Genomic DNA, 27709 nt, shown 5'->3' with positions numbered 1-27709 from the left:
TGGGTATGTATCTAGACACCAAGGATTCGTTAATTAGGGTTGCGACAGGTTTAGAAATTGCCGGTGCACTGAGCTTCAACAGCATTGCTGGGATTTGATCAGGTCCAGACTGGGTTTTCATTTTTAGATTATGAAGGTGTTTTCTAATGACACTAATTGGTACAGGTCTAAAAATGAACTTGTTTATATTGGGTCTTTGCAAATTTAATGAGTCCTGATCCACATTTGTAGTTTCAAGTTGTGTGTCATTTATTAGCTTGGCAATCAAGGTAGTGGAGGATCCGACAAAATAATTGTTAAAGGCATTTGCTACATCTAAGGGAAGTTGCAGGGTTTGGTTAACCACTTTGACAGTGGAGGGTTGGGAGTGGATTGGGAGAGTTTGTAATTTATTTATGACTTTCCAAAAGTTTCTAGGGTTTGATAGGTTATTGTTCAGATCTTCACAGAAATATTGGGCCTTGGACAATTTTGTTTGTTTTGTGCATATATTTTGCCATTGTCTATATGCACAGTGATCGTTCATAGAGCAAGTACGCTTGAACTTTGACCACAATGAATCCCGAAACTGGTACATTTGGATGAGGTCAGCTGTGATCCAGTTCATATGTGCTCCTTTTACTCTCACCAAACTTCTAGGAGTTCAGACTGAAAGAATTCAACTGCACAGTCTAGATCTGGGATAATGTTTAATCTGTGCCATGGGAGGTTCTTGATGTCATTTTTGAAGGCCCTGGTGATTTTAACCTTATGCATTAGGGCATCTTCTACTCATGAAATTCGGCTTAGGATATATGTAAAAAGTTGTTAGATTAAAAATAGGTCAGATTTTTAATACTTTTAAGAAGAGAGGAGCACTGCTTCCTAATGTGACTATGAACAAAATAATTATACTGCATAACATTAAAAAAGTAAAAAAATTAAATTAATTAAAATAATAATAAATTATATTTAATGAGCCTACTATCACTTTTTCAGAATGTGTGCTTCTCTATATAACTTTTTTTGTCTTGCAAAGTTTGACAAATAGAATGCACAACACTCCATTTCACTCTTATTGACTTTGTAAAACAAGCCACAGATGGTCTGTTTAAGGGCTGTTTCTTGGTTTCAGAAAATCCTGGGGCTTGAGCCCAAAAGAAAACCCGGTGACTCCTCTAATAACATATCACATCACATCATGGCACAGCAAAGTTCTTTAATCCATCAACCCTTCATGACACTACCAGGGGTGCACCAAACTCCACAAAGTAGTGTATAATTACTTAGCTTCAATTAATGTGCAGCCTCCCGGGATCGTTATCCACAACAAACGATCTTTACAAATACAAAAAAACACAACCAACACGGGATACAGCTGTAAATTCTATAAAGAGAACATACAAGAAAAACACAATAGTGTGATACAGTAAATACAATATATCTTGCGCTAATAATAAATGCACTCACGAGATGATGTAGGTAAAAGCGCTCATAGGGTGCCTCCCCTGATGGTGTGGGGGGGCTAGTAATCTCCTTTCCGATACGGAAGAGCTGAAAGGTACACGGGACTCCGAATAGAATCAAACTCCAAATATTTTTATTATAAAAAAGGTGAAATAAACACCATTAAGATCAAATTTAGAAATGCGGTATTAGGTTATTAGCGCAAGATATATTGTATTTACTGTATCACACTATTGTGTTTTTCTTGTATGTTCTCTTCATAGAATTTACAGCCGTATCCCATTTTGGTTGTGTTTTTTTGTCTTCTACTAAGTAGCCTGGTGGATCACTATACTACTGGTGTTTCTTTTTATAATGAAGAAGCAGCTGCCAAATAAAATAAAAAATAAACACACTCTAATATCTACTATTTCCCTCCTACGACTATAGAGATCTGAAACCTAAGAGTCACATACTCCGTGCTTAGGTCCCCAATCCCCTCCCAACCCCACCCCAGAAACACCTACTGTGTGTCTTGATGAATGAATATGTATATTAGGTTTTAGACTAGCAAGCTGATGTATACATATACGGTATATATATCTGTAGAAAGTGTTTGATGCATGCATGATGCTATTCGTTCTGTTTGTTATTCTTTTTATTCCATTGGAGTGGTCTAGAGCTCCAATGTTTATTTCTGAAATTTGCCTCTCTATTATAAATACTCAGATCAGTAAAAAGCTGGAATTTTGCCTTTGGATGGTGCACTGAAGCAGGACTGGAAAAGGTGATAGATCCTAAGAGATTTAGCAAAAAAAAACAAAAAAAAACACTAACAAGCAATGGAAAGGCATCGTCCGATCCCTTTGCTTGGTCAGCAGGATGAGCTCAATCCAAACTCATAAAGCCAGCTTAATTTCCTTAACATAATTTAACTTGTTTTATAACACATACCTACAGATGGTTATTACGTGACTCTAAGAAGTATGTTAGCCAACAACAGCATTAACCTCAATCAAGCATTCAATAATTTATTTTTATTGCATACAAAATGTTTTTAAAACTTATTATACAAGATCAAAATTATTGTTTAATACAGTTTAATTAAAGTAGTACATACTTGCCAACACTAAGCTGCATCATTTGAGGAAAATCAGGTATTACATTTCACAACAAAATGACATAATCTTTACCCACCTAAAAACTTCATGCATTATTAAGGGCAGTTATTGTGCTTGAATACTAGTATGTGTAATATCTCAGAATCCTCTTCTCAAGTTCTCATAGTCTCCTAGACCAGTGTTCTCCAACCCAGTCCTCACGGACCACGAACAGTCCAAGTTTTGTCAGTCTCACTATTGCAATAAAACAAGGAACTACATAAGTTCTGGAATGTTGGTGGTCCATGAGGACTGGGTTGGGGACCACTGTCCTAGACTGCTGTTGAACACTTTCACCCAGTCCTCTACAACGTCCTAGTCTTCACCCACAAGTTGTCCAATGTGAAGGACTGCTTGACATTATGTTTTCTAATATTTACCTTTTTGCTATTATATAAAGGACTTTGGACTGCTGGACGTTCCATAAAATGTACAAAGCATAATAATTATCTTCTTTATCCACAGATGAAGGCGCCTTTCTGGAGTGAAAGCGCATGTCGGGAGTGATTATGTTGCACATTATTTTATTTTGGGTTCACTAGGGTGATTTTTTTTGCTAGGTATGTAGGATCTCCAGTGATATTTATCACAGAGCTCCAAGTAATACGGTCAGTAATTTATTGCCCATTTGAACGACACTTCAAGGCTAGTCTAATTATTTGAAGCCGATAGACCTTGCAGTTGTATTTTATACATGTGTTCACTTAGAGAACCTCAAAAGATCTCTATTTTAGTTTGTGTCCTCACCTTGAATAGTAAGTTGTAGAAATCAGATTGTGCAAGAGTGGTAAAAGTTTGTGGTTTATTATTAACTAATGCAGCCTAGTTTAGAGATAAGAGATCGTGTGGGTTTATTTATTTTTTCTACCATTTGACTATGTGATATTTCAGTATTAATAAAGTTAAAGAACCAAGTAACTCTTTTCATTGATTCCCATAATTTGGGTATATATATATATATATATATATATATATATATAAAATGCCAAAATACCAGAGTATTGCAGTATGCAATGGTACCTTTTTTATTGGACTAACAAGCTTTCGAGAGTTTTCCTCTCTTCTTCAGGTCTGAAGCAATACTGATCAATCTGATAGAGTATAACACCTAAAACAACTGATGTTAGTACTACAATACTCTGGTATTTTGGCATCTTGTCTACTGGACTAATACTGCGAATCCAATCTACACACTGATATATATATATATATATACACATATATATATATATACATATATATACATATATATATATGTTTTTATTTTATTGTTTTGTTATTTCTTTTGGCCAACTTTTCAGTTTTGGCCCAGCTCTAACTGGTTTCTTAATGTAGTCCATCTACAGTTGAGAAATGCCTGAATTTACCATCTTCTTGCAAGTGCATTGATATATTAAAGATTCTCTATTTGTAACAGTATCATGCTATTGATTCTCTCTGTTTTGTCTACCACTTATACTTACAGATTGAAGTTTTATCTGTATGGAATATACCGTACTGGGGAGACAGGCCTGCATATACTTGCATCTTGTGAGTGCTGTCACCCCCCTGCTCCCCTCCTTTGTTTTTTTTTTTTTTTTTTAAATTCTTTATTTTTGGCAGTGCAGTAAGGAAGACATCGTTAACAATAATACGATTAAGTATAGGTACATTGGTAATTGACAGAAAGCAACGTTCGTTAGTATGGGTAAGCAAAGTATACTGCACTGTTGTTTTTTTTTTAGAAAGTATTGTAACAGCATATTAGAACATAGCTCACTTATATTTCTTCCTACGTGTCCCATCTGAATATATAATTAATGCTTACGACAGGTATCCGAGCTGGGAGCGTGTTAGTAAGGTATGTGAAATGAACACTAAAACAGAAAACATAGTAAAAGGCAGATGACAAAAATATGGAAACTATACTTAAACATAACTATACGTCCCATCTGTCTTACTAAATATGCAGCCCAGGCAAGATAGGCGTAACCCAGAGCGGGCATAAGGTTTGGTGTCGCCTGTGGCTAGCTGAGTCCTATGATGATGTGCTATGACATGTGCCCATATCGTACATAGGTATCTAATTGACCCGGTATCTAAGTTATACATATGACTCCCACTCGATTGGTTACAGGTAAGAAAATTAAACTGAGACTTGAAAGAACTGTAAACGTAAAGAATAACGGTAAAAGTAATATCTCGTGAAAACATGCGTTATAGACCTGCATAGGGAGGTCTCCGGTTTATTGGGGACCTTGCCGGTCTGTGGTCTGCGTGGGATCAGCCGATTCCCACGTCTAGGAGGCAGAGGTCACGGGAGTGGGGTTCTGTAGGGCAGTAGGTGTCTGGCAGCTATCGTGAAGAGGTCTTACTGTGGTAAATAGTGTCGTGATGCCTCCCTGCAGTTGCCTGTGGAGGCTGGTCAGTCGCCTCTCTCATTTACCGGACACATTGCGTGGTTGGCTCGTGCCATATCATGTGGGTAAACAATAGGGTACCTCAGTGGTCACCGCTTGAGTTTATGTTAGGTGTGTGAGAGATTATGAGGTTTAATGGTGACTATCAGACCAATTAGGCTAGGTATTACGTTGGATGAGATCAGGGAGGGTCTGAAAAGGGGTACGGCTTGTTCTGCGCATTGCTCAAAACGATAGTAAGGTAACCATATTACAAACCTGTATACATATACACATAACTTTAGCAGAAATGGATAACATGGTGAGGCTTCCTTACTGTTGACGAGTGTAGGCTAGTCAGTCGCACGTCTCAAACATTGTGTTATCAATTTAGTTGCGTTGTACTATTGAGTGTGGATGATTAGGGAGCCATAGCTTGCCGGTAGACCAGCTGTCTTGTAAGATCTGTCATGAGTCACTCGGGGATAGGCGCTGTGCCAGACATTGTGGGAGTCATGAGGGTGTGTGAGGGGGGACCGTACCTGTCTTAGCTGACGGTATCCTGGGGCTTGTGTGTGCGCTCTGTCCTCCCTTGGTCAGTACCCTATTGGTGGTCGTGTGTGTGTGTGTGTGTGTGGATAGGTGTGGCGGTGTGTATTTTTGTGTTCCCCGTCAGCTCCTGGGATGGTGCACGTCCATGTCTGGTCGTTTGTGAGGTGGGTGTGCGTGGGTGAGTTATTGCTGGACCTCGCTGGTAGGTGTTAGGGAGGTAGTAAAGCCATTATACGGCCCGTCTTTTGGAAATGGGTCAGTCCATGGTCTCGTGAGGTCTGGGAGGGTCATGGCCCCGCAGTGCCCTAGGGTGGGGTGGGGGGGGCTTTCTGTAAATCAGACATATACATTACAAGTCCAAGGAGAAATCGGTGTTTCTTGTAGGTGTCCCAGGGGTGTCTGCTGGGGTGTCACTCATGCAGTTTCTGAGGAGTATACAGTCCTCGGTGTGTCACGAGTATTAGGTAGTGACCGCAGCATAGGACACAGGGGTTGAGCCTCTCGGGATAAACGGGTTGATTTTTGTCAGGTCCCAATTGTGATCCGATGTGGTCGGGTGAGGGAGTCCTTCTTGGGTGAGGGAGTCCTGTGGAATGCCCAGAGTCCGCAGAAGGTCTGGTGCGTCCTGGATGTCGTGTATCAGGTGGGAGTCCTTTCCTCGTTGTACGCTGAGAGTCCTGGGATTCCGCCATTTGTAGCTGATTCCATTTTGGTGAAGCAGGGAGGTGAGTGGCCGAAGCGACCTGCGCCAGGCCAAGGTGCCGTTAGACAGATCGGCAAAGAAGGTTAGTCCCCTGTTGTCAAACTGTAGTGGGGTTTTGCCCCGTAGGGCCATGAGGATCACAGATTTATCGCTCCCAGTGCGGAACGTGACTATGGTATCTTTTGTGGCTGAAGGCGGTGCCCTGGGGGGTTTAGGGATCCGAAATATGTCCGCAGGGGTGATGGCTTCAGGCTGTCCATGTGGCAATATGGCTGCTATCATGCGCCGAATAACGTGCGGTAGTTCGGATTCCGATATTTCGTCTGGGAGCCCTCTAACTTTCCAGTTTTGCCTTCTTCTGGTGTCCTCTTGTGCCGCAAATCGGCGTTCATATAGCCGGTTCTGCTCTTGTAAGTCCTGTACTGCCTTTTGTAAGGATGACAGGTTCTGCTGGTGGCTCTGTGAGGATGTCTCCAGCGTGTTGATGCGGCCTGTCAGGCCCTGTATTTCTCCCCTGAGGGCATGTACATCCGTCAGTATATTCTTTTGAAGATCTGCCAGTAGGGCTTTCTTCACCCCTGTGGTCACCAATTCAGCGTCGGTAGCCGTCCCTTGGGGTCTGGCCCTTTGTGGCATGACTGGGGCTGGTAGGTAGTCGTCCTCTGCGTCTCCGGAGAGATCATCAGAAAAATCAGAGCAGCCGCCATGGAGGGCCGCCATATTGGGCTCCGTCGGGCCTCGTGCTTGCCTCCACAGATCTCCGATCGTCAGCCCAGAGGTAGGTTTTGCCGGCCCCGGTTTTTTATTTTTCTTTCCCATATTGCTCTGGGGAGGTCTCTGCAGTCTTTTGGGGGGGTTAATGGGTAATTCTTGATTAGTTTAAGCAGTTTTCCGTCGTGTTGTGTCTGGAGCTCTAGTTATCTGCGACCGCTCTCCTCGGCAGTTCGGCTCCGCCTCCTTTGTTTATTTTTAATTATATCACACCATATGCAGTTTTTGTTTTCTCCATTTTAGATTGGTTACACCAGGTTTTGATGTATTATTCTTTATCTTGCACACTAAGTTGTATTTTATTATTATTTTTATTTTTTTCATGTGTGGAAAAAGAAAGTTCTAATATATATATTTCACGTATATAAAAATTTCTTTATCTTACATTGGGTAATTTTGTGAGGTATACCTTATTGAAAGCTCTTTTTTCACTTTATTGTATTGTATAGTGATTTATTTTTCTGTTTACACTTTGTTTTATTCCTTGTTTCAATGTCTCTATAACTTTCAATACTTCTTACTCACAGCAATATAATCGGAAGGTACTATGTTTATAAAAAAAATAGATTTCGAAGGTTTTAAAGGTAACACTATATAAATATTAAATCTACCATAATATAAAAGCCACCATAATGCATAAAAACACAAATCACATATTAACAGCCAAAATTGCAATTAATCAGCTTTTTGTATTTTACAGGTATTTGTTTTATTGCCCCCCTCATTATTATTAGAGTAGGGATAGTTTATTTTAATGGAGGATGGCTAGGTACTTGGAGACCCCTAGACAACCCCTAGGGTAACAATGGCACACATTTTGGAGGAGAGTGGACAATGGTATGTTCAAAGCCCTTGTTTTTTTTTATTAGTAGCCTGCACCCACCGCCCGTGAGGGGGACACTACATCCTGCCCTGTATTATATTTAGAGCCCTCAACCACCACCCATTGTATCCCACCTAGCATGGGCTAGGTGGGACACAGGGCCCCATATTGTATTATATTTATAGCCCCCACCAGCAGGGCTATAATATATGGATGGAGGCTGGGGAGGGGGATGCTAGGTGCTAACCACAGGAGAGACATTAGAAATTAGATTGCCCCACGCCCCCATTTTTGTAAATGTAATCACCCAAAACCACTGGCCATGGTATAGGACACGAGGTGGACATTGATTTGCCCACCCCCATTATTTAAATTAAAGTCCCCCATTAGTGATGTCCCGAACGGTTCACTGGCGAATAGTTCCTGGCGAACATCGCGTGTTCGCGTTCGCCACGGACGGCGAACATATGCGATGTTCGGTCCGCCCCCTATTTTTTTTGTGGTCTTTCAGCCAAATTTACTAATACTAAGTAAAAATTACTTAGTATTAGTAAATTGTGCCCCTACTCGCAATACCGCGAGTAGGGGCATGTCTATTAAACAGTGAGCAGCCTGTGCTGCTCACTGAGCGGGTGGGGGCCCTAAAGTAAGAAAAGGACCTATTGTCCTCCCCCTGTTCCCCACCCCTGAGCGGTGGGTGGGGGCCCTAAATACCAATTGGGGGGACCTATTGTCCTCCCCCCTGGCCCCCACCCCTGAGCGGTGGGTGCAGGCCCTAAATACCAATAGGGGGGACCTATTGTCCTCCCCCCTAGCCCCCATCCCTGTGTGGCGGGTGGGGGCCCTATATACCAATAGGGGGGACCTATTGTGCTCCCCCCCTGGCCCCCACCCCTGAGCGGCGGGTGGGGGCCCTAAATACCAATAGGGGGGACCTATTGTCCTCCCCCCGGCCCCCACCCCTGAGCGGCAGGTGGGGGCCCTAAAAAAAATGTCCCCCCCAGGTGACTAGGGGTCCCCAGCCCCTAGTCACCCCCTCCCCCCAAAAAATGATCCCCCTACCTACTTACCTCACCCTAAAAATAATGAGGGGGGAGTCAATAAAGCTAAAAACCTGTAAATAAATAAAAATAAAATTACCATTAGATGTCTTCTTTTTTCTAAAATCTTCTTTCTTCAGCCCCCAAAAGGGCAAATAAAAAGCCAATATAACCGTCGCACTTAAAAAAAAAAAAAACAGAGCGCAAAAAAAAAAATTAATCCTTGTTCACCCTTCGAGGGCACGCCATGTACTGAGCTTATAAAGCCTTGCCCCGCCCTGCAATTAGGCTCAGAGCACTCTGATTGGTGGGTTTAAGCCATCCAATCAGAATGCTCTGACAGGTAAATGAAGAGACTGACAGGTAAGTCTCTACATTTACCTGCCACAGCACTCTGATTGGTTGGTTTGAAATCCACCAATCAGAGTGCTCTGTGTCATTTTACACAGCGTGGGAAAGTTCTGTGGAATTTTCCCACGCTGTGTAATTTGACTCATAACACTCTGATTGGTGGATTAAGTAACCAATCAGAGAGTTATGAGTCAAATTACACAGCGTGGGAAAATTCCACAGAACTTTCCTACGCTGTGTAAAATGACACAGAGCACTCTGATTGGGTGGCTTAAAATCCACCCAGTCAGAGTGCTCTTTGGCAGTTTACACAGTGTGGGAAAGTTCTTTGGAATTTTCCCACGCTGTGTAAAATGACACAGAGCACTCTGATTGGCTTAAACCAACCAATCAGAGTGTTCTAAGCCTAATTGCAGGGCGTGGCAAGGCTTTATAAGCTTTGACCCGCCCTGCGGAGCTCAGGATGCGGCATGCCCTCGAAGGGTGAACAAGGATTAATTTTTTTGCGCTCGTTTTTTTTTTTCTTCCAAAGTGCGACGGTTATATTGGCTTTTTATTTGGCCTTTTTGGGGGCTGAAGAAAGAAGATTTTAGAAAAAAGAAGACATCTAATGGTAAGTTTATTTTTATTTATTTACAGGTTTTTAGCTTTATTGACTCCCCCTCATTATTTTTAGGGTGAAGGGGGTAGGTAGGGGATTTTTTTTGGGGGGGCAGGGGGTGACTAGGGTTTTGGGGACCCCTAGTCACCTGGCGGGGGACATTTTTTTAGGGTCCCCTCCCGCTGCTCAGAGGTGGGGGCCGGGGGAAGGACATTAGGTCCCCCCCTATTGGTATTTAGGGCCCCCATCTGCCGCTCAGGGGTGGGGGCCGGGGAGAGGACATTAGGTCCCCCCCATTGGTATTTAGGGCCCCCACCCGCTGCTCAGGGGTGGGGGCCGGGGGAGGACAATAGGTCCCCCCCTATTGGTATTTAGGGCCCCCACCCTCCGCTCAGGGGTGGGGGCCGGGGGGAGGACAATAGGTCCCCCCTATTGGTATTTAGGGCCCCCACCCGCCATTAAGGGGTGGGGGCCGGGGGGGACAATAGGTCCCCCCTATTGGTATTTAGGGCCCCCACCCACCGTTTAGGGGTGGGGGCCGGGGGGGGAGGACAATAGGTCCCCCTATTGGTATTTAGGGCCCCCACCCGCCGCTCAGGGGTGGGGGCCAGGGGGGAGGCCATTTGGTCCCCCCCCTTATTCTTGTTTAGGGCCCCCACCCACCGCTCAGGTGGGTGGGGGCCCATCACTATTGTGGCCAGAAAGAGTCCCTGTGGGTTTTAAAATTCGCCTGCCTATTGCGGTTCGCCGGGTTCGCCCGTTCGCGAACATTTGCGGAAGTTTGCGTTCGCCAACGGAAATTTTCATGTTCGCGACATCACTAACCCCCATCCAATGCCCATGGATGTAAGCTCTGGGGGGACTAGATCCCCTCCTTATTTCACAGGCCCCGTCCAAATGAGATGAGGCTTTTCTAGTGACTGGGTAGCAATGCAAACCAGCTGCTAGGTTTTTATTTAGCAGATATACCTGTCATACCACTTTTTTTATTTACCAATGTGGTGGCTAACAAGCAAGTGCTGGCTAGCTATTACATGATTAACCCTTATGCCACCAAGAGACTTTTAACTACTGCTTGCAAAAAGCAAGTGAATTATAATTTGCAAATAGACATCCTGGTGCATTCGGTATTTACTGAATTACCTTCAGGGCCGGACTGGCCCACCGGGATACTGGGAAATTTCCCGGTGGGCCGTCGGCACCTGGGGCCGGGGTGACCTTCGGCCGCAGGGAGAACTTGAAAGGCGGCCGCAGGGGAAGCTCTTCATGAGGCCGGGAGCAGGCTCTTCTGGGGGAGCAGGCTGTTCTGTCTCTGCTCCCCCTCCCCCGCCAGCACAGTTACCAGTCTGCCCACCCACAGGTACTAAAAAATATGTATGTCTGTATCATGGTGTGTGTGTCTGTCATGGTATGTGTGTGTGTCTATCATGGTGTGTGTGTGTCTTTGTCTTTCATGGTGTGTGTGTGTCTTTGTCTTTCATGGTGTGTGTGTGTGTTTTTAAAAATAGTGTTTTACTCACCTTTTTTTTTTTCCAACGTCGTGCTGGTCTCTGCCTCTATGACTGAGATCATCAAGCTTGATGATCTCAGCCAATCCGCACTGACACAGGAAGCGCCTCTAGTGACCGTCTGAGTGTCTGTCACTAGAGGTGTCACTAGGAAGCAATGTAAACACTGCCTTTTCTCTGCAAAGTCAGTGTTTACATTCAAAAGCCTGCAGGGACAGGCTATAGACACCAGAACCACTACATTAAGCTGTGTGTGTGTGCGCCTGCTAGTGAGCTTGCTTGCATGTGTATGTGTGTGTGTGTGCCTGCTAGTGAGTGAGCTTGTGTTTTTATGTCAATGAGCTTATGTATATTAGTGAAATTGTTTGTCTATGAGGCTGTGTATCAATGAGCTTGTGTGTGTCAGTGAGATTGTCTGTGTCTGCATGTGAGTATGCTTACTGTATAATTAAATGTTTTACTCTGAAAGGACCAATATATTATATTAGAAAAAGCAATATATATATATATATAGCGACAATATATGGCGCAATGACTTATGGGGCTGGCATAGATTTTTTTTTCCAGGGCTGCTTTGTATCCCCAGTCCGGCCCCGATTACCTTGATATTACCCTGATATTTACTGAATCACCCTGATAGCGTCTGCAATGCTGATAGGATCAGCTTTAGCCCAATTGGCAATTATTGTGCTTAAAAAATACCAAAGTGCAATATTTGAATTTTATTTGGTATTTTTCATTTCAAAAATTTCAAAAATGAATTTTCTATTTAATTTGGCTCTGAATAGTATCTAAATTTGCATCTGAATTGACTTTTGTAAATAACAGAATTGGATTCTGCTAATTCAGTTGAAGATGTAGAGCTTAGTAAATAACCCACTTTGGCTGAAGATGTAGAACTTTGTAAATAACCCACTTTATGTCATTTGTCCAACATTTTTGTAGTTGGGGTATATCCTATTTTGTCCTTATGAACAAAGATGAAATATGTAAAAGCAAGTTAAATAGTAAGCTTTGTTCATTGAGCTTTTTTGTTTGAAATGACAGCTTCCCGCCTAGGTTTTGTAGAAACAAGCCTTTTTATGAAATTACAAAAGCCAGCAGTGATTGACAGAATCATGTTGGGATCTGTCAAGTAGAATGGTTTATTCATTGTATATGCAAAAGAGTTATATGCTAAATCGTGGTTTTTTTTATATTTAATATACTACTGCCACTCTCAAATAGGACTTTTGGAAAAGTTCACTTTGATAAACTTTCGTATTTCCCCAAATCTCCCAGAATTCCCAGTGCAGGATGCAAAAGAGCACTAATACGCAACATAAACTGTATCCATTATTTCTGCAGTAACTTTTTTAAATATGGCTTTTTAAACTAAAGTATGGTTTGTGGTCCAAAGGGACCAGTGACCAGTAATCAACCATAGACTTTACAATTGTCCTACTTGAGATATGCAGGTGATGTGCAATGGTAATTTTTAAAATTTAAATATATCTCTAATAGCATGTTCATATATATTATATAGGAAAATTACAAGAAAAATTACAGGAACGATAGGTTGAAGAGGACCCTGCTCAAACGAGCTTACAGTCTATAGGAGGTGGGGTATAAGACACGTTAGGACAGGAAATATGAATCAAATAGGGTGGGAGTGAAGCAGAGCTGGAGGAGAGAGTAAAGCACTGCCCTATAGGAGAGAGCAAGAGACAGGTGTGTAAGGTAGAGATTACTCTGGGAGGCCATAGCTATCCTGAAGAGATGGGTTTTAAGGCCCTTCTTAAATGATTGAGTCTGATGGCGGTGGGCAGGCTATTCCATAGGAAAGGAGCCACCCGCGAGAGGTCCTGCAAGCGCGAATTGGCCGTATGGGTGCGAGCAGCGGTCAAGAGGTGGTCACGGGCAGAGCGGAGGGAACGAGGAGAGGCATAGCTATGGATCAGTGAAGAGATATAAGAGGGGCTAGAATTGTTCAGTGTGTTAAATGTATGGGTTAGCACTTTGAATTGACTCCTATAGGATACAGGAAGCCAATGTAAGGACTGACAGAGGGGTGAGGTGGGAGAGGACTGACTAGAGAGGAAATTCAGTCTAGCTGCAGCATTCATTACAGACTGTAGTGGGGTAATACGGATTTTGGGGAGACCAATTAGGAGAGGGTTACAGTAATCCATGCAGGAAATTACTAGAGCATGGACAAGCTCCTCTTGTGTAAGAAAGGGGCGGATGCGGGCTATGTTTTTGAGTTGGAACCTACAGGATTTGGCAACAAACTGGATGTGAGGCTCAAAGGTGAGGCCAGAGTCAAGTATGACGCCAAGACAGCGTGCTTGCAAGGATGGACTTATGTGGATATCACTGACTTGCAGGGATAGTGAGAGAGGAGGATCAGTATTAGGAGGAGGAAAGACAAGGAGTTCAGTTTTAGAGAGATTGAGTTTCAGAAAGCGGGAGGAAATCCAGTCAGAGATCCAGTCAGAGATGGAAGAAAGGCAAGTAGTGACACGTTGCAGGACGGCAGGGGAGAGGTCTGGGGAGGAGACCTCTCCCCTGCCGTCCTGCGGAAGCTAGGCTGAAGAGGGTCAAGGAGAGAATTGGAATTGAGGAAGCGAGACACACGGGTAAAGACAAGTCTTTCCAAAGCTTTGATGAGAAAGGGAGCAAAGATATGGGACGATAGTTAGAGGGGGAGGATGGGTCAAGAGATGTTTTTTCAGGATAGGTACAACAGTGGCATGTTTAAGGTCATCAGGAACAGTGCCAGAAGAGAGAGAGCAGTTAAAGATGTGTGTTAGGGTAGGCACAAGACAAGGGGAGAGAGATCTGATGAGGTGAGATGGGACAGGAACGAATGGGCAAGTGGTGGGGCGAGAGGAATGGAGAAGTGCAGCCACCTCTTGTTCAGTAGCGTATACAATCTATTTAAATTGCATTTTGAAAGTATTCAGACCACTCAATCAGGCAGCATTAAGAGCCCATTGGGCCTGTGCTGACAATTATGATGGGCCTAATAACAGAATTCTGTCATCAGAAAACACTAAAACAGTTATACCTCTCAAGCGTGATGTATCTGGTGGAGGTGGTGCTGGGGGGGGATCTTACAGGATATAGCTATCAGAACACATAACCTATGCTAATTTCTCGCTTATTTCTCGCTTAAACCCATATCCCCTAACAGCAGTGTCTAGTGAAGAAGGATTTCTGTGGGCAGGGTATAAGGGTGGGCCACTGATGTGAATCAAGTAACCAGAACCGCCCAAAGGGACAAACATATCCAAAAAGTCTGCACAAAGATTTAGATGGTCAGCATGGCATGAATGCACTTCAGGCTGCCTGCCAATCATGCAGGATGAACAACCAAGGGCATACTTTGCAAATAGCACCCTGACCTTGACACTAATGCGTCTAATAATTTGCTATCTCCAAGCTTTCTAAGGACTTTCCCCATAATACTCGCTGGTTCACGCCTCTCTTAACCTTCTTACTAGCAGGCAGAAGTTTCTGTTATACAGCCTGGGACAGAGAAAAAGTGTATGTAGTGAGTGTAGAAGAAAGGGAACATGCCTCAGAGTTAGAAAGACTAAAACATTTGCATAGTCCGCAAAGTCAGCTTTACAATAATTAATTTCATTGTCAGCCAGTCCACACCAGTTTTGTTCCCTTACATCCCTCTTAAGTTTCCATACTTGAAGGATCACTATAGGGTCAGGAACACCCTATAGCCCACTATATAGGTGTCTTGCCCCCCTTTAGCCCCCTATGAAAGTTTAAAACTCACCTTATTTCCAGCGCAGCGTGGGTCCGCCAGCGTTGGCTTTGCCCCCTTTTTGACATAATCAAAACGGCCGCTTTGTAGCCAATCCAATGCTTTCTCACAGGGAATCAATGCATCTCTATGAGGAAAATTCAACGTCTCCATGCAGAAAGTGGGAACACTGAACGTCAGGGGTGCTTACTGTGCAGCACTGAGCCAGGAAACCCTTCCAGTGGCCACTTGGAGGTGTCCCTAGGGGCAATGTAAACAATGTAAAAGGCAGTGTTACATGGAAATGCCTAAAGGGAGCTATTATACTCACCAGAACAACTACATTAAACTGTAGTTGTTCTGGTGAATATAGTGTCATGTGAAGAGTAGTAAAAAACAAGAGCATGTGCAGAGTAGTAAAAAACAAACAAACAAACAAAAAGTATATATATATATATATGTGTATATATATATATATATATATATATATATTTTTTTTTTTTTTTTTTTTTAAATCAATGGGCCTATTCCATGAGCATGGGCCTGTAGCTGCAGCTCCATCAGCCCCTATATTAATCCGACCCTGGCTACAATTGCTTAAATAATTTTTTTCTTTTCACATTAAGATTTTTTTAGGACTTTGCATATGTATTTAAGCAAATGTTTAAATATTACACTGACATAATTATTCAGATCATTTACCGGTGAGGTAGCTCAGTTGGCAAGGTCACAGGTTCAAATCCCGGCAAGGTCAACTCAGGCCTTTATCCTTCCGAGGTCGATAAAATGAGTACCATCAATTGGATAATAATAACAACATCTATTACTATTCAGCTGCCGATTTGGTTAATTCCGAGAGCGTGCGCTAAACAGCGCTTTGAGTCCCACTGGGAGAAAGGCGCTATAAATACTAGTTTGTCATGGTGGCGGTCCGGTGACCGAGACCCAGACACTGTCCGGGCGGCGGTGCGTGGACCGGGACCCAATATGCCTGATGATCCGAGTAGGAGTCACATTGTGGAAGTAGAATAGCAGGGTCTGGAGCAGGGTAACTGCACGCCCCCTGGTGTTGAGCACCAGCGTTTGTGCGGCCACAAACCAAGACCCTGTAGCAGCTTAGTGGAAGCCAGAGCAGACATATACTGAGATGTATCCAGTATTAGAAACAAGATAAAGCTAGGATAGACACCAAACAAGAAAACAAGACAAAACTAGTAGAACCCAGAACCAGAGAAGGACAGAAAGCTAAACCCAGAACATATACACAAGACATGAGGAAAACATGAACATAACATGGGCAAGACTGGACAGGACTGTACATGGACTGGGTAAACAAACTAAAACAAGACAAGACATATTAGGCAAAACAAGAGGAGGCATAACTAAGCACTAATGAGAAAAGTATGGGGATTTAGTTACACTATATGATCATACATTGCATAAGCCTGCCACAACGCCAATGTACCCCATATTCGGCAGGTCCTACACTGCCTAATGTTTACCAAAAGAACCATACTAGACCAGTAGTACTTACCTGCAAGAAAGGGCAGAAGTCTTGAGCAGCTGCCTGCAGGAACTCTGGAACCAAAGGGAAAATGGAAAACAACGGGTGTGGCAAAAAAACAAACATTTAAATGAAACCAAGAGACTGGGAAATCCAGGGACGGAATATAAGAATGAACCCAGAAACCCAGCAATAAGGAAAACCAGACACAGAATAGAAAACCAAAAACTAAGAAATACTAAACAAGAATAGTAAAAGGAGTACTGGATACCAGAAGCCATTACCAGAATGATCCGCAGCCAGGAACAGAACGTGACATAGTTATTATTATTATGCCACTTGAAAGTTAATCTATGGGTAATCTTTGAGATGATCCGACATTTGTGTTCTCAAAGTCTTGCAGTTGTAAATACATATCAGAGTAAAATAAATATGCCACAATGTCAAACGAGCTGCCTGCAAAGCTCCTACACAGGATTGTATCACGTTACAGAAGCACCGGAGTGCTCAGATTGTGAGAAACAAGAATCTCTGGTCTGATAAAATGAAGATTGAGCTGTTGGCCTCAATTTAAGGTGCCATGTTTGAGGTAAATTAGAGATTAGTGTCACTAATAATATACTAGATTGCCTACTTACAACCAGATGAGGATGGTGATGGGCTCTCGCTGCAGTTTGGCTCCACTGGTCTGGTGTAGAACAGGATCTCTGGAGGCTATTTGTAACTGTGGTCGCAAAATTCAATGTTCTGGGAGAACATGAAGCAGCTCAATTTTTTGGGGCCCCTTCCACAGCTCAAGGTCTGGGCCACAGGGCCTGACGGTGAGTATGCCCATAAAGTCCACCTACATGTTCCATCCATGAGTTCGCTCACAGCGAGTGGAGTGTGTAGGGGATGTGTTATTTGTTATTGTAGAGGATCTAATATGTGTGCTTATGGAATGTAGTGTATATGGATACCAGTTTGTGTAGGTGATGCAGTGTGTTTGTGTGTAGTGGAAGCAGTGTATTTTTGTGTAAAGGGTAGTGATACCGGAGAAACTGACGGAAGCGAAGCACAGAGAGATGGACACAGGTTTCTTCAGGAAGGAAGAGATTCTTTATTGGATCACCGATCGGGACTCAGAGGGACTAGCGTCACCAAAATACCACAAGTTCTGAGTCCCGGACAATAGTGCAGGCTCCTTATATAGGCACATAACTCCTCCCATATTAAGCTCCACCCGCACATTCTCTTGACCAATCAATACAAATAAGAATTAACTTCCTGCTTGACCGCATGGCTTGTCCAGCACAATGGAGGAGGGGGAATACTACATCTTGTATTCTTGCACATGCTCCGTACACTACTGATCGTATCTTGCCTCGTGCAACCAACTGATCGATACGTCAGCATATGCACGTACACATGCCACGTGGTAATCTCGGCCTACTAAATTTATTTTTATCGAGATTCCACCACATTCCCCCCTTTGATGCCTCTTGATATTTTACAATTACTTGAGGCATCACTTAACCTGGGTTTGCATACACCTCAAGTTACCATGGACCAGACCAGACTTATCTATGATGTGAATCTTCAACACTCATCTTCCTGCATTGGTTCTCCCTGATCTAGAGCCTTATACTTATAAATCGCCATTATCTGTGCAGCAGCCTTCCTCTCTGCTATATTTTCTATCAGGCTTTGCACAGACCTAACTACTAAGGGTATAAGACACGGCAGGAGTAGACACAACATTAAAATCAGTAGGACTCCACCTACCACTGCCTTAAGCCCTCCAAACCACTCATACCAGCTACCAAACCAACTACTTGGATTATACCCTTTCCATACCTGAGTAGGCACATGCGCTAGTTTAACCATATGGCTAGTAAGCTCAGCTATTGCTTGCCCTTCGTCATCTATTTGAAGACAGCAATTGCTCAGGTTAAACTTCCCACATACACCTCCCTCTACTGCCAAAAGGTAATCCAAGGCTAATCTATTTTGGTAGACTGCCGTCCTCATCCTAGTGTTATGCTTCGCTAGAAGATTGAGCGCTTGTGATGTTTCGTTAGTAATAATCTCAACCACCGCCTGTAATCTTATAATACGGTTGAGCATATAAATAGGGGTTCTGTAACCAAAGGTACCATCCTCAGCCCACGTGGCTGGCCCATAATAATCTATGATACGCTGGGGAGGCCATTCATCATCTTCCCAGGCGCCTATCTCTATGGGCCCCCTTTTCTTCCTATGATTCACATCATACACTTTAACACCTAAAGTCTCACCTGTTTCAATCGGTAACAAGAAGAAGGATGGTTTGAGCATACCCAACACACATGCCCCTTCCCAGTCCTGTGGCAACTCCGAATAGGCTTTCTTACCACAGATCCAGTACAAATTTGCTGGGGCTCTCCAGGTAGATGTGATGGATAAATCAAACCACACATCCTTTAAATTGGCGTATCTAGCAAACGGGTTAGATGGTTCTGAGACATTTGAAGCCGACCACCAAGTTGTATTCTTTGTATCATCATCATAAGCTTTTTGCCCTAGACAAGTTAATTCTCCTACAGAAGTATTATACATTATTCCTTTCCTTGCTATGCAAACATAACCTATGATGGAGGTCTTTAATCTCCACTCAGATTTACCTCTAACACTCATATGATAATCGGCTTGTGTAGATATTAATTGGTCAACTGCCTCAGAACCGGACATTATCTCCTTTGCTTCCCAAGGCCATTGGTCTCCCATGTTAGTACCTCCACACACATAGCAGTTGGTAACATTAAGACTACCGGCAATACTTTCGGCTAAATCAATAAACAGATTTTTAGCATTATGGGGGATCTTATTATCTATACTCATCTCTTCATAAAAGGAATGGTATACTTGATGAGTTTGGGAAGATACCGTATCAGTCTCTATCCCTATAAACAATACTGTCCCAGGATCTAAACCCGTCCCGTATATCTGAAACCCAAATAAATTGCCATATTTGTCTAAGAACTTATCGGGGTTATCTATAAGTATATGGATGGGATTACATTCCATAGACTTACAATATGGGCTGGTAGGCAACTTAGTCACTATCATGTCTTTGTCTACTGTCTGTCCCCAAGTCGCCCACCCCACACAAGACCAATATGGGCAAAAGTTATAGTCTTTATTTGGGCATCTAGGACTCACATATTTATTTTTACTACTGGGACAAATATATTTATCATTAGACCCATACGTCCTCTCCCATCTAAGATCCCCACATACATTCCACGGCTTTCTACCACTTGATATCGCCTTACACGCATCAAATAGCAGAACACCCGAAGAATGTACGGATTCTAACACCGTCTCATTACTTAGGGTCCCCTGAGGATCTCCATTCCTGAGAGTCAACCAAATTGTACGGGGTTGATACTCCGGACTGAAGCACTTAGGTTCTCCTACTCCTAAATGGCACACACTATAATCTATATTTAAGTATCTACATCTCGATACATCTCCTTTACACTCGTATTGTGAATGCCAAATTAGGGTTTGGGAAATATGGTTACCTGTTCTCGTAGTCTTAATGCATACCTCACAGCTAGGAGTGTCGGTACCTCTACCTTCCTGAATATAAAAACACACATAAATAAACACTATCAAAAACACATCTTTCGCCGTCATCCTCAGTCTTCGTCCGTGCGAAGGCACCTCAGCTTCCAGGATGTAAGGGCTGCAAGGAATGGAGTTCTGCTCGTCTTCACAGGAGTCCCTTCGAGACTTTCCCTGGCTTATAAACTATATGTCGGTAAGCGGACAGGCTTTATTATGGCCGTCTAAAAACACTCACTTCACCAAATCCCTGTAACAATAAAATTTGTAATCCACAATAGTTCCTCGTTACTCCGACTGAGTAGTGCGTTTTAACCGGATCTTGCAGGGATTCTCTGGATCTGCTGTAACTTGCCAAGAATCGACTGCTGCTGGTTTAACCCTGGAGTGATGTATCCACGGAGTCACTTCGGCTACTTTTATCGCTGTAGGGGTAGACAAAAGAACAACATAAGGACCTCTCCACTTGGGCCCTAACGGTACATTATTCCACTCTTTAATCCACACTTGATCTCCTGGATGATAACTATGAACAGGGGGATAAATATTCACAGGTAATCTATCTTGTACCCATTTCTGTACCTCCTCCATAGTCTTACCCAACTCTACAACCTGCTGCCGGGTAATTCCTTCTCCCAACTGACTCAAATCCCCCCTTAAGTTACCAAGTACGGGAGGTGGTCGCCCATACATGATTTCAAAAGGAGAGAGGCCCATCCTTCTGGTAGGGGTACTGCGGATTCGCAATAGAGCTATGGGTAAGAGAACGTTCCACTTAAGTTGGGTTTCCTGACACATTTTAGCCAACTGGTTCTTAATAGTTCTCTTCATTCTCGCTACCTTACCAGAGCTCTGGGGTCTATATGCTGTATGAAGCCTCCACTTTATACCAAGCATATGAGTCAGTTGTTGTAGGCACTGATGAACAAAAGCTGGACCATTGTCCGATCCTATAGAACAGGGTAGTCCATATCGGGGTATTATTTCTCGTAGCAGGAATCTCACAACTTCTCCTGCTTTCTCTGTACGAGTAGGACATGCTTCTACCCAGCCTGAATAGGTGCACACAATTACCAGCAGGTAACGATGTCCACCCGATTTAGGCATCACTGTAAAGTCTATTTGTAGATCGGACATGGGGAGTCCCCCCATAAACTGGACTCCTGGTGGCTTTACTGGTCCTTGTCTTGCATTATTTTTAGCACACGTTACACATCTTCGTACAATGGCCTGAGTCAAGTTGGACAATCTTGGTATGTAGAAATGTTTTCTGAGAGATTCTTCAGTACTGTCTCTCCCAGAATGTGTCCCGTTGTGATAATTTTGGACAATTTCTACCGCTAGTGATGCTGGTATGACTATTCTTCCATCTTCTAGCTGATACCACTTGTTCTCCAAATACTTTCCTGGTTCAGTCTTTAACCACTCCTCTTCTTGAGCTGTATAAACTGGAGTCCATTGGGACAGTGGAGTTGGTATAAGAGCAGCTATATGCCCCACATACTCCTGTCTTCCTGATTCAGCAGCACGCTTGGCTGCACTGTCTGCCATCCGATTTCCCTTGGTTACATCACCATCTCCTCTCAGATGCGCTCGACAATGTATGATACCGACTTCTTTCGGCTCCCACACTGCTTCCAATAGTTGTAGGATTTCAGCTGCGTATTTGATTTCTTTGCCTTCTGAATTCAGTAGTCCTCTTTCTTTATACAAAGCTCCGTGGGCATGAGTGGTTAAAAACGCATATTTGGAGTCCGTGTAGATGTTCACTCTTAAACCTTCAGCCAATTGTAACGCTCGTGTCAGTGCTATCAATTCTGCCTTTTGTGCTGATGTTCCTTTCGCCAGTGGCCGAGCTTCTATCACCTTGTCTATTGTTGTTACTGCATATCCTGCTTAGCGGATCCCTTCTTTCACATAACTACTGCCGTCGGTATAATATTGAACATCGGGGTTCTGGATGGGAAAATCACGAAGATCTGGTCTACTTGAGAATACTTCATCCATTACTTCCAAACAATCATGTTGACTTTCAGTAGGTTGTGGCAAAAGGGTAGCTGGATTTAAGGTATTTACAGTCTCTAAATGCACTCTTGGGTTTTCACACAACATTGCTTGATACTTGGTCATACGGCTGTTACTAAACCAATGATTTCCTTTGTAATCCAACAACGTCTGTACTGCATGTGGGACTCGTACATAAAGTTCTTGACCCAGAGTGAGTTTATCGGCTTCAGCTACTAGCAGGGCGGCTGCAGCTACGGCTCTTAGACAAGGTGGAAGTCCGCTGGCCACTGCATCCAATTGCTTAGACATGTAGGCAACAGGTCTTTGCCATGATCCCAAGTACTGTGTCAATACTCCCACAGCCATTCTTCTTTGCTCGTGTACATATAAGTAGAATGGTCGTGTGTGATCAGGTAGACCTAATGCTGGGGCACTCATCAAAGCCTTCTTCACATCTTCAAATGCCGTTTGCTGTTCCTGGGTCCATAAGAAGGGGTCGTGCTCTGTACCTTTGATAGCTGCGTACAGAGGTTTTGCCAGTATCGCATAGCTGGGAATCCATATCCTACAGAAGCCTGCTGCCCCCAAGAATTCTCGCACTTGTCTTCTATTCTTGGGTATTGGTATTTGGCAGACAGCTTCTTTTCTCTCTGGCCCCATAATTCTTTGACCTTCAGAGATATGGAATCCCAGATATTTGACAGTTGGCAAACACAACTGAGCCTTCTTTCTAGACACCTTGTATCCTGCCTTCCAGAGAATGTGTAGTAGATCGTGCGTTGCTCGCTGACAGATTTCTTTTGTAACTGCTGCTATCAACAAGTCATCTACATATTGTAACAATACACACTCTCCTGGGATGGACTCGAAATCCAGTAGATCTTGACTTAGGGCTGAACCAAATAGGGTAGGTGAATTTTTAAACCCTTGGGGCAGTCTTGTCCAAGTCATTTGGCGTTTTGAGCCCGTTACAGCGTTCTCCCATTGGAAAGCGAAAATACATTGACTTTCTGCGGCAATTCGGAGACAAAAGAAGGCATCTTTGAGGTCTAAGACTGTAAAGTAAGTAGCCCCGCCCGGAATTAAGGCAAGCAGGTTATATGGATTGGGCACAACTGGATGTATACTAACAACCGCATCATTGACTGCTCTCAAGTCCTGCACAGGTCGATACTCATCTGTACCGGGCTTTTGAACAGGCAGCAATGGGGTGTTCCAGGGGGAAGTACAGAATTTTAGGATACCATACCGTATGAACTTATCCAGATAGGATTGGATGTTCTTCTTAGCCTTCTGCGGGATGTGGTATTGTCTTAGGCTCACTGGATAAACCCCAAGTTTTAGTTCAATTTTTATAGGTGGAATATTGCGGGCCAGTCCTGGTGGGTTGTTCTCTGCCCAAACTCCTGGTATGTTAAATAATGTCTCATCACTCCTAGGGTTTTGGCTAGTCAACGCTGTATAAAGTCGCCACTCTTCTTCCTTTGGTACGGATAATGTCATGATACCTGAAGGTCCATTAAACTTTAAGGATGTTGTTCCATTTGGTAGGAACGTAATCTGCGCTTGTAATTTTGATAGCATATCACGTCCCAGCAATTGGACTGGACATTCAGGCATATAAAGGAATTGATGTTTTACTACGTGGCCTCCCAATGTACAGAGTCGACTTTTAAGAACCGTTTTTTCAGCACTTCTTCCAGTTGCTCCTATCACAGTAATAGTCCTTCCAGATGGAGGAGCAACTAGATTAGTCACCACTGAATGTTCAGCACCAGTGTCGATCATGAACGCACTCCTTTTTCCCCCTATTGATACATCGACCATAGGCTCCGCTCGACCAAGGGGGATGGAGCCCGGTCGGTATCAATAGTCCTCCATGACCGTGTCAGCCAATCCTACAAAGTCCCTACCTTCTCTACCGCGGGACCTTTGCGCTGCTGGGATATATCTATCTTCCCTAACACTTCCTCTGTTCCCATTGCTCCCTCTATTACCATTACTCCCTCCGGGGCCTCCTCTACCTCTCGCTCTGCCTCTAAAGTTTCCATAACTTATCCTAGGTCTGTCTTTCTCACACTGTTCTCTTCGAGGACACTCATTTCTCCAATGCCCTTCTTCCCTACAGTATGCGCACTGATTTCTACTTAGAGGTTCCTCATTCCATCTACTATCGCCTCTATCTGGGCCCCGTCTATCTACGCCTGCGATCGCTACCGCTAGCATGTCTGCCTTTCTACGCATCTTGCGCTCTTCCTCTTTCTTACTTTCTGTTTCCCTATTCATGTATACCTTATTCGCTACCTCCATTAGTTGGGTGATGGACATACCTGCAAACCCTTCTAACTTTTGTAGCTTGCGCTTAATATCTCCGTAAGCTTGGCTGACAAAGGCGGAGTTCACCATTCGGGAATTGTCTGCGTCTTCCGGATTAAAGGGGGTATACAAGCGGTATGCCTCCAATAATCGGTCATAAAAGACACTGGGCGCTTCATCACTTTTCTGAATCACCTCAACTGTCTTCGACATATTTATGGCTTTCTTTCCTCCGGCTTTCATGCCAGCAATTATAGCGTCTCTATAGGCTCTGAGTTGAACCATATCAGCACCATTTACATTCCAATCGGGATCGGTGTTGGGATAATGTGTTGCGGCCCATGCTGATGGATTGGCTTGGTTTAAAGTACGGGCTTTATCCTCTAGTGCTTTAATGGCCGCTTGATTAATTCTTGTCCTTTCCTCATTGTTGAATAAAGTCATTAATAACTGCTGGCAATCAGCCCATGTCGGGTTATGTGTCTGTACTATTGAGGTGAACAGATCAGTCATAGCTTGTGGTTTCTCAGTATACGAGGAATTGTGGGTCTTCCAATTTAAGAGATCGGTTGTCGTGAATGGGACATATACAAAGACTGGGTCAGCATGTGCCATTTGGCCTGCGGCATCGATATAGGCTGGCCCAGGATTCAGACGAAGAGGCATCTGATAGTGTTTTAATTGTTGGGCACCGGTCAACTGTCGGGTCTGTATGGGGCTACGTGGAGGGGCGTCAGTCATAGGTTCCAGTCGGGGAGAAATAGGGTATGGGGATGTGGGAGCTTGGTTTTGGGAAAAGGTTGTAAATAAAACACTTCGAGCCGAGCTAGATGAAGCTTGACCGGAAGTCTGAAGTGGCGCCAAATCAGGATATTCGTTTTTAATGGGGGTTGGTTCTGATTCCGGAAGGGGAGATTTAGTACGAGGGGGGGTGGATCCTGTACTGGAGGAGGAAGCGGAAGTGGATGGGGGTAATGAGGGGAGGGTTGCAGGACTTCCTGCATTTGCGTCACTTCCTCTTAACGGAAAGTAAGGGGGCGGCAAAGGGATCTCGGACTCAGGGGGCGTGTCCAAAATGGGCCTAACACCAGTCCTAGTGGACGAACAAGTCCTAGCTACCATGAGGCGACACTGCTCCTCGTGGCATGTCTGGAGCCATTTTGGCGAGTCATTTACGGCCTGTCTCCAACAATCAATATAAGGAAACTGGCCGTAAAGTTCAGGCCTACCCGATACAGCCACGTGTAAGCGCTGTACCAGAGTTGGATCCAAACTGCCACGTGGCGGCCATGCCGCAACCAAAGTAGGCCACTCCCTAGTACACAAAGTGACCAAACGTACAGGAGACATTTTAACCCCAAAAACACAAGTTTTGAATCCCTTTTTAAAATTCTTCACCATACAACCTAAGGGATCCGGAATCGTTGACTGCGACGCACCCATACTTAACAATGGAACGTCGTCGACAACGAATACTATACACACGTACTATTCAACAGTCACACCCGTTTCCTCTGGCAACAGCACCACGTGGTACGGTTACCAAGTGAAACGTACACAATAACAATAAACACTCAGGGAATTCCCGTACACACACAGCTGTTACACCAGTCACTAAATAATCAATATTATGCCCTTTGGCGTAACTATACAGTCACCCACGCTATAATTCTCTATATACGAATTACCCGTCTATAACACACCCCAGTAACATCGTCTTTTACAAATAGCGGTTACAGTACGGTTAGCATAGGTCAAAGCACAAGTTAAGGTCACAATACAATTATTAGTGGTTATGGTGTTAAACATGCAATGGACGACAATGATTAGTACTTATATACAGTGTCAGTAAATATACAGGGTTATGGTACCGTGCACTATGATACAGCAACACACTATTAACACTCTCGCTAGACGGCTGAGCTCGCGCTATCTAACAAGATATACACTTTACTAAACAATCTTTATCACATTTACAATTCCCAACTAAACTATTGGCCAGTACCTTGAATGGACTACCTAAAAACAATCTACATACGTTTTGGTTAGCCACACTGCCCAATCACCATATATAGAGAGCTAGAGGACCGAATTTACACAGACGCCTCTTAGTCGCACTATCAAAAGTCTAGTGGGTTCCAAATTTACACGCCTTCCCACTTAGCCCAGATAGGTTGAGAGCTAGCGAACCGAATTTACACAGACGCCGCTTAGTCTCCCGGTCCCTCCGACCTAGCGAACAAAATATACACCCTAGAACGCTAGTCTAGACAAGACACCGGTGTCCGGCTAGGGCTATTTACACCAGAGCCCCGCCTGACTAACAGAATCAAACGGTCTGACTAAAGAGCGTTCGATCGAGCGGTGCGCCTTCGCTCCTTCCCTCCGACAGAGGGGGCAGATACACAGATTCAAACCCCTTTGGGCCTACCGCACAATCGGTATACCCCTAGTGGGTTCTGCCGTCTAAAACAGCAGTTGTCTTACCTCCTCGTTCCTGAACCTGAGTTCACACTCATCGACGGGGACACCCCAGCACTTCTCACGTAGAGGCCGATGATCTCCTGGACAACAGACCAGTGGCGCCGAGACGAAGGGAGGTCCACGCAGAAGTTCAGGGGTGCAGCCGTAGAGAACGTGGGCAAAGATAGACCGTCTCACGCCTCTGCCTCTCAGCTACCGTTGAACGATGAGCTTCCCGGCCAATGCACCAAATGATACCGGAGAAACTGACGGAAGCGAAGCACAGAGAGATGGACACAGGTTTCTTCAGGAAGGAAGAGATTCTTTATTGGATCACCGATCGGGACTCAGAGGGACTAGCGTCACCAAAATACCACAAGTTCTGAGTCCCGGACAATAGTGCAGGCTCCTTATATAGGCACATAACTCCTCCCATATTAAGCTCCACCCGCACATTCTCTTGACCAATCAATACAAATAAGAATTAACTTCCTGCTTGACCGCATGGCTTGTCCAGCACAATGGAGGAGGGGGAATACTACATCCTGTATTCTTGCACATGCTCCGTACACTACTGATCGTATCTTGCCTCGTGCAACCAACTGATCGATACGTCAGCATAAGCACGTACACATGCCACGTGGTAATCTCGGCCTACTAAATTTATTTTTATCGAGATTCCACCACAGTAGAAAATAGTGTGTGTTTGTGTATAAGGGATGCATTCTGTGAATCTGTATTTGTATGCAAATGGGATGCAACGTGTTTCTGTGTATG

Source organism: Pelobates fuscus, chromosome 3 (genome assembly GCF_036172605.1).
Source record: "Pelobates fuscus isolate aPelFus1 chromosome 3, aPelFus1.pri, whole genome shotgun sequence".
Lineage (NCBI taxonomy): Eukaryota > Metazoa > Chordata > Amphibia > Anura > Pelobatidae > Pelobates > Pelobates fuscus.
This window is presented reverse-complemented; position numbering follows the sequence as displayed.